This window comes from Etheostoma spectabile, chromosome 17 (assembly GCF_008692095.1).
Source record: "Etheostoma spectabile isolate EspeVRDwgs_2016 chromosome 17, UIUC_Espe_1.0, whole genome shotgun sequence".
Taxonomy (NCBI): domain Eukaryota; kingdom Metazoa; phylum Chordata; class Actinopteri; order Perciformes; family Percidae; genus Etheostoma; species Etheostoma spectabile.
The window spans coordinates 14,524,599-14,533,066 of record NC_045749.1 but is presented as its reverse complement, the minus strand read 5'-3'; the positions used below and the strand labels follow the sequence as shown (position 1 = coordinate 14,533,066).

Here is an 8,468-nt window from a genome sequence, read left to right as displayed (position 1 = left end):
ATCCACTTAACTGGTAGTGAGAAGACTTTTTTTTCTGTGGCGTAGCCTTTAAACGACAATGTTGCGTGTTAAACCACAATTAATTATAGATGAATCATCATCAGAGAGACAGTCCTAAATATTGTCAACAATATGTTGCATACACAAGGGACACATCTGAATGGACGGGCTCCTAACAATTATTCTGTATTTTTATTTAAAGGAAGTGTTAAACATTTTGGGAGGTAGAGTTATTTGTGTCATGGCTGAGAGTTGAGATCAGACGATCAATATCCCTCTCATATCTGTCAGTTAAATATGAAAAAACAGCGCGGGGGGGGGGGGCGTACTGGACTATTTCTTCTACGTCCCTTCCTGGAGTCATGTAGACACCGTAACCTAAAACTTGTAGATGGAAAGAGTAGTACAAGTATTGTTACTTTAAAGACATTTTACAAAAATTAAAGTACTTGTGTAAAAGTGTATTTAGATAAAAGTAAAAAAGTAGGTCAAAATGTACTCTTACTTATTGTACCCACTTAAAATTGTAAAGGGGGTATGATGATTTATGATACTACTCTACAATTAAACAAAAATATATTGTATTAAATGTCAACCTACTCACTAGCAAAAAAACTTCTACATCAAGAGTCCAAACCAAGAATAGATTAATTTTCTGTAGAAGGGCACTTTGCAGCCAGAGCATACAACTAATTATCAGTTATAAATATACAACTGCCCCAGTGTAGCCTCACTAGAATTAAGCAGAAAAGAGACCAAACTATTTCCATAAAACAAAAATGACTAACAATAAATAACAAAATCTATGGACACTGCGGTGGTGGGTGCAACTATCATTAAGACCTATACATGTAGGTAGTCGGACATTTCTTATAGAATTAACAGAAGAATAAAACATCACCAAAGCAGACAACAAAGAGATGTATAAACAATAGCCTATAAACTCCACAATGACTGCAGCTGCAAACACACATATTAAAGCAAAGGAATGCAGTTTTTACACACAGGAGTAGCGTGCTCACCGGTTGTTGGTCAACGTTCTCATTTGGAGAGTGAGTTTAATGACTGTGTCGTTTTACTCACCTGTATGAGAGGTTTTTATGTGAGTCTCGTTCACCGTGAAGTCCTCCACAATCTGCTCCAACTTCAACTCCTCTGTCCACTCAGCCTCTCTGTCCCACTGCGCTCTTTAACGTTTTAATTATTTTGAACTGAACGAGGCTCTTCAGTCACACCAGACAGCCCTCACTCACCTTACTGAAGGTTAAAGTTTCAGTGAACGTAGAAGTAACTGCTGGAGGATTTACCATGAGCATGTTAGCATTTAGCAAGACCCAGCAACAGGTGTGCTGTGGGTGTGTTTGATTTTGTTCTCTTAGCCCGACCACCAAGTGGAGCATTGCATGAGTGATTAATTTAGTGAGATGCAACCTTTTTAATTTTTTTATTTAACTATGCCGAGGTACAATAATGTTAACCCTACCCCCCAAGGACGTAATCCTTAATTTGATTGCAATGTTGCACTTTTTGTATAGCTCACTGCTAGCCCCGGTCCGGGTGGCCAGTGAAGGTGCACATTTACAACACGTAGGCCATAGGCAAGGGGGTAAGCCAACCTCCACAAAGCATAGCTCATTATCACGCCATTTTAACGCTACCAAACACTCACCCTTCCGCAAGGGGATCGGATGGTCCATTACTTTCACTGTCTATGGCTATAGGGCGCCCAGATAGCTCAGTTGGTGGTTTTACTGGTGGGCTGACTCCTCGACGCAGCGGGCCCGGGGTTCTACTCCAACCTGGGCCCTTACCTGCATGTCATTTCACCTTTCTCTCCCCTTTCATGTCTTCCTCTGTGCTGTCAAAAATAAAGGCCAAAAAATGCCCCAAAAAAGGCTATAATTTCTGGAGTGTCAGCAGAGATGCAGCGTGTTGTTTCCCTGGAGCTTTGTCCTCCTGCGTCTGGAGACAGACAGCTCCTTCTCTGCTGCAACTGCTGATTTTTATCTCCCTTCTTTTGTTACACTCAAAGTTTACCATGACTTTCATGTGACTTTTTGTGTGCGCAATTATTTTATATTGAACATCCACTCCATTCATGACATTGCAAAACGAGTTGATTTAACTTATTAAAGGTTCTCTATCGATGATGTCACGCGTTTTTAGGCTAAAACATTTGTTGTCACTTACAACAAACATCTCCTCTATCCGCTCTGCCTGTCCCCTAAACACAGTATAAAAAAAAAAAACTAAAAAAAGTCTCTTTTGACAGCCCAGGCTCCACAAAAGGCAACAAAAACAACCTGCACCTACAAAAAGGAGTTGGTTGAGCCATCATCGCAGTAGCGTTAGCACGTAGGCTACTTCCTCGATGCACGTTCATGACTCAGCCAACTCCTTGTCGGTTATAGGCTGGAACACTGTTTTGGTTCGTAGTGCTGGGGTCCGTTTCAGAAAGCAGGGTTAGTGAAAACTGAGTTTAACCCTGAGATGAGGGAAACTCTGGGTTTTCTGTTTCAGAAAGGTAGCTTCTTTAAACCTGAAAGAGAGGGGTAACTCCAGCCTTTGTCAGAAAGTAAGGTAACTTTACCTCAGAGTCAGTTACTATGGTAACTGAGCCTGTGAACCTAACCTGGTCGGGAGCAGATTTTCTTCAAGAAACCTCGAGTTTCTCAGTCTCCTCCTTCTGACACAGCGCTCTTTCATTTCCTCATTCATTCATTCAGTCTGTAACAGGCGCATTTTAGTGCAGTTTATCTGCATGGATAAAAGTGTTGTTTTATTAACCATGTTAGGCAGACTATAAAACGTTTTATCTTCAAAACTTGGCATTTCCTTGTATCGACAATCTCTTTGATGAAGCTGTATTACTTCGTAGGGAGTTAAACATACATCGGGAGATGATAATGAGACCCCGACTAGATGTATTTTAATTTCCAGATAACAAGGCTATATTTGAGTGGTATTATTTTTCTTCCCAGTCTATAGCCTACATAACTTTTCCGTCCTCATATCACTGATGTCACCCATCATGGACATGCTCTACATCCCAGCACATTCTTTGTATAACATGTTTTTTGCAAATGGCAGTTTTCCTTACAATGTTGTTGATGCAGAGCATATTAGTAAAGCCACTGTAGCAAAGCGCCATCAGAAGAATGTGACTCGGTCTGAAACGTGTTTTAAACGTTTTTGTAGTGTTTCCTGGACACAAACCAGTAAGAGACATTAGAAAGAAATGATTGTAAATCAGAATTCTGTTAATATGCTGGACCCTCAGAATGGGATTAGTAGTAGTTTACTTTTTCACCCACAGGATTGCACCTAAATCATGTTTTTTTGATGTTTTAACCTTATATAAATTCTACTGGCAACTGTGTGGAGGAGGGGTGGGGGTGGTGCGGGATCACCGAGGCTTGCATCATGTGGATGCATCGGCAGTGTTGTTGTATTACTTTACACATTATTCCTCATTAGACAGAAACTATGCACTATAGCTTTAATTGTGATCAAACTCAAATTGTGATCATCTGATACAGTGTCCACACAAGCAATAAAGACATTTTTCAAAAAGTCAAAAAGTGGATATACAACAGTGTGATCTCATATGTATGTTTGGTCTTCAAAGCTCAAGCAACTCGAAGAATAACTGTCGAAGAAAGATTAAAAACATAATTTCTCTTCTCAGTCAGGCAAACTTTATATGAGGATCAAATAAATGGTCACTACTGAGGAGTTTGATCCACAACAGTGTGAAGACGGCTAAAAAAAACACAACTTTGTGGCGCAGTAATTAAAACCTGTTTACCAAAGCAAAGCAGGAGCAGGGATGTTTTTAGCACATAATTCTCCTCTACAGGTTTTGTCTGCCATAAAGTCTAACATGAAGCGACAGCATGGCTGCAGGTGTGAAAGAGTGAAGGGTTTGTGAGCAAAGTTAAGCACATTAGCAGCGACTCACACATCTGTCAGGTTAATGAGACAACGCCTGGGGGAATAATCATGACTTTACATACAGCTGCAGGACGTTCGCCTCCATTTTTACAGTCGACAGGGGTGGTCACATCTCCTGGATCATTTTGTGTTTGGAGAGAGGACTTGATGATAACGGTATTGTTTGACAACACAGGCAGATTTCTTTTAATTTCATTTTTCATCATGAAGGGACTAACGTCACACTCTGCATCTTAACAACTACCAGGTTTCACATGAATTGGACAAAATGCTGATGAGAGTGTAACCGATGCTTCCATCTGCTGTTACGGTCAATACCAAGCAACATCATCAAGAGACAGTAATAGACACTCATAGACCTCTAGATTTAGACCCATGGAACGATGCCAACTGGTAGGAAGGACACAATGAACTGTAGCGACTGACTTTCCTGTTAAATCCACTTTTATATTTTAAGCCAAAGGCAGCATCACTGTTACCTAACAGCAAGAACAAAACAAAAAAAAAACCGCCACATGTACAGTTTGCATGTTCACCTTCTGTTTGTATTGGCTTGCCTTCCACATCACAAAAGCAAGTCAAATAAACCCAACCATTAGCTAAGATGGCCAAAAACAAAAAGGTGAATAAAAAGGTACTGCATGAATTTGTATTTGGTTTATTTTACACACCATCAAATGATACATTAAGTCAACAATTATAGTAATATTGGTCAAATAATTAAAGAAAATAAGAGCTCGGCATCAAATTAAAGCAACACTAGAGACTTTTTGTAACTTAAAATAATGTTTCTGTTAGAGATTTTACTTTGCTAATAATGCTCAAAGTGTTTATACTGCTTTATGTTACAGACCTAATTGTGTTTTCATTTGTGAACTTTGCCTTTCCTTGCACATGTGTCAGCTCACACAGACTTTGGCTGTAGCTGGCTTAACAGCAGGCTTCCTTATTTGCTTACTTCCTATTGTGTGAGTGTCTATGCCCTCTTGATTGAATTGATTTCATTGATCACCTCTGTATTGTATGTACGTCCTTTTGAACTGAAATGTCATCCTGTTGTCTTGTGTAGTGTGCGGTCATAGGTCGCACACCTTTCTGCATAAATCGTGTAAAACTTACTTCACTCATACTATAGAAAGGCTGCACTATAGGAGAATGTTAGAGTTGGTCTGAAGATTGTCAGGGGTGACACTCAACAGCTCTCCTTGCAGCAAGTAAAACTTGTCGTGTTTCCTGTCTTCTGTTGAGTACTGGAAAGAGTCTTGGTTACGAACCTGTGGGTAACTGTCAAAGTACCCAACAGTTTCCAAAATAGTTTCAGTGATTTATCAACTCGTGACAGGGTGAACAGCACTTCTGCATTTGCTTGGTGGCTTTCTACTGGCTATACCTTCACTATGCAAGTCTGCCAGATCGGGTAGCGGATCTCATTTCCAATGAGACATAACGGGACAATTCCGCTGCTAAGCGGGACAAGTTCTCTAGTGTTGCTTTACGTGCCGTGAATACCGTGTTCACCTCCTTCCAAATGCATCTACAAGTTTTTAAGAAATGGATTTCAGATCTTTGTGACACCAGAAAATGCCATGTTGCTATGTTTGGCTGCCATTATAAAGAGGAAATTAAATATAAATCGGGGAAACAAAGAAGTGCTTGAAGTATGAAATATACATTATCAGTCTTGTCATATTATTTTCATCTTCGCAAAGTAATATGCCTGGACAATTTCTTTAATAAATGTCACAATTTCTAGTGAGCTTGGGTGAAATTGAAATAGTTAAAAGTGAAAAACACATTTCAGATTGTTCGAGTGACAAGGCCACTTTTTCTTTCACATCATTTTCCAAATACAATCTTCATTCTGTTAATAGATTAAAAACATTCCAATGTCAAATAGTTGCCCTGCTTTCCTTACAAGAAAAGTAACATACTGTGTGTTTAATACATCCCAATGGGACTTTGGCTCATAGAGGGAAATAAACTCATGGATGACAAAATGTCATCCCCTTGCCATTTCATTTAAACACTACTTTGACAGTGGTGCACAAAGCCTAAATGAAACACAATAACTAGAACCTTGAAGCTTTTAGTAAACATTAATTTTGGATAGTTTAAGGTTGGTCAGTGTTGTTTTGTTTGGTTATTCCTCAAAATACTAAGAAGAAACATTTTAAATATGTAAAAAATCATTTTAAATATCAAATGCTACCAATTCACATCTTAACTTTGATCACATCATTTACACCTGAAATTAGATTTGGTTTCAAAAGATATTCCCATAGACCTAATTTGATGTACTTCCTCCACAAAAACCAAGCAACAAGTACAACTCCAAGCCTTTCAGCAATGTTCTCCAAACACCAGCTTAACTCTAGAGGTTGTTACTAATTTAACCTCCATCAGGCTTTGCTGCAGATCTGCTCTAACTTTTGATTACCTTGGAAAAAAAATATATTTTCCTCCCAAGTGTGGCAGTGATTCCTGTGCAGTGAGGATAAAGTTTGTGACTGCAGTGCGGCTAATTTGACAAGACCCAAAATAATCTGCTCTTCCTCCCACTGAAAAGCTAATGCTCCATCATGACTTTACAACCTTTATGTGATCTGAAATGAGGAAGGAGACATTTATCAAATAAATTGTTCTCATTTTTATAAACGCTTGAGGGCGAGATGTACAAGTCCGCGTTATGGGATGTTATCTAATCCTTTAGGAATAAGGAAAAAACTAAATGTGCCAAATTCCGCAAAAATAACCAGAGCTGCTTCTGGTGGGGCATACTTAATAACAAATCAAACTGCTGAACATTTGGTCCCTTGGGTGAAATTATATTTCAAAGAGGACAAAGAAAAACATCATGCTGTGACTAGAAATGTACAATGGAGTCAATGTTGAGTATTCAATACTGACGGATAACCTTTTAATTTGTTTCGGTGAATTTTAACAGGCAATCAGGTGAACATTGTATTCTGTAACATTCTATGTGTTTATTTTTTATATTTATAATTGCTTTATATTGGAAGTGATGTTTATGTGATGCAATGCAAATGGACTGTTATGTTTGCAGCATTTACTAGCTCCAGATTGCTACACATTCACAAAGCCTTGCTCCAGCTACACAGCACATCCCTGGATACAGATTCACCCTGTAAGTCAGCTTCCATGCTCGTGGAACAAATGTTGCGTTTTGGTCTTGGAATAAATTTCTTGCCCTTTCGTACAATGCACTATCCCCAGAACACCTATCTCGCCCATGTAATGAGCAAGGGAAGAAAGCATGATGAAAGCAAGGAAGTTCATGACTAATGATTGTAAATCCATTCGGTGGAGATAAACACTGTCATAGTCAACTGCCTGCCCACAGTCTAACAGTCTAAGAAAGTGCCAGCTTTGTCAAACGTAGCCATGCACAATTATATATTAAACATCAAGGGCGTCTTGCTGACAGCCGCCCAGCTGCGCACTGTTATCCAGTTGCCTTATTATAGTGGATAAATCCTCTCTGTGCTGAGCACCATGCTTGGGTTTTAAGACCTAATTTAATTCCAGCTATGTGCAGCTCTGGTGCATGTCGTGTTGGTGCTCTGACGGTGCAAGCATGAGACAGTGATGAACTGTGGTGTGAGTGTCAAAAAGTCTTCAAAACAGAAAGGCCTGCAGAGCAAATGTGCATAAGTCCGATGATTTAAAAAAACAAAAAAACATTTTACACGTACGGGGAGATAAAATTCGATTTAAAATTCACAATCATTAAATTATAAAATGGGACTTTCACTTATACATTCAATATTTCCCTTAGCCTCCTGGAAAACACATTTGTATTCATGTGATTCAGGGATGCCAGATCAGTGCCTCTAATTGGATCTAAAGTTAGTAATCTTATAGAAAGAGCAGAGATAAGAGCGCAAAACTGTACAGTACTTCAAAGAACTGATTAGAGGAGCCGCCTGTGATGCCACACCAGTGAAAAGATTCCTGACTCTCCGATAGTAACCATCTTTCACAAATTATTGCAGACAGAAGTTTGAGAAAAGAGGAAATATCTCCTGACCACGTACGCTTTGAATACATTGCATTGTGCACTTTGAGGCAATATTCCAAGGCGGCATAATACAACTGTGGAAATTGTTTATTTTCATCCATCCCCCTGCCACCATTCATCCACACTCCTGCCAACAAATACAATGACATTGTTTCTGAGACAGCTGGGAAACGTTCTAGGCATCACCCCCACAACCACGTCCCAGCCAAAACACTGGTCTGAACTCAGCAGAGCCAGTTTTAGTGCACAGAGTGAAAACAAGGAAAGCAACACTGAGACTACTTTGACACTTGACCTAAACAGCTAAATGTCCAGTCAAGGCTAACAAAAAGTCTGCTATGTTGAGAACAGACTAACATGTCGTGGAGCAATTACTGATATGCAACTTTAATTCATAACGTCATGTATAGGGACTTCTAAAATACTCAACTCAAGTTAGAATATATACCACCCCCAACCTTCGGATATGTATTAC

General features: G+C 39.3%; 1 protein-coding gene and 1 long non-coding RNA gene across 5 annotated transcripts in view; one reads left to right on the top strand and one right to left on the bottom strand.

Moving 5' to 3' along the window:
• Window positions 1–459: 459 nt before the first annotated feature.
• The window catches only part of prim2 (DNA primase subunit 2), a 31,888-nt gene continuing 23,879 nt past the window's right edge, over window positions 460–8,468 (bottom strand). For 3 of the 4 annotated variants that reach the window (XM_032541470.1, XM_032541469.1, XM_032541467.1), the window contains exon 14: window positions 7,651–8,468. This exon is cut by the window's right edge and continues 258 nt beyond it. The gene's annotated coding sequence lies outside the window, so the exon portion shown is untranslated. Of the gene's footprint in view, window positions 476–7,650 lie in introns of those variants that run through there. The other variant, XM_032541468.1, reaches the window with a different exon arrangement.
• LOC116705348 (uncharacterized) lies at window positions 2,480–3,231 on the top strand. The gene is made up of 2 exons (XR_004335913.1): window positions 2,480–2,524; window positions 2,577–3,231. It is a non-coding gene; the product is annotated as an uncharacterized LOC116705348 (long non-coding RNA).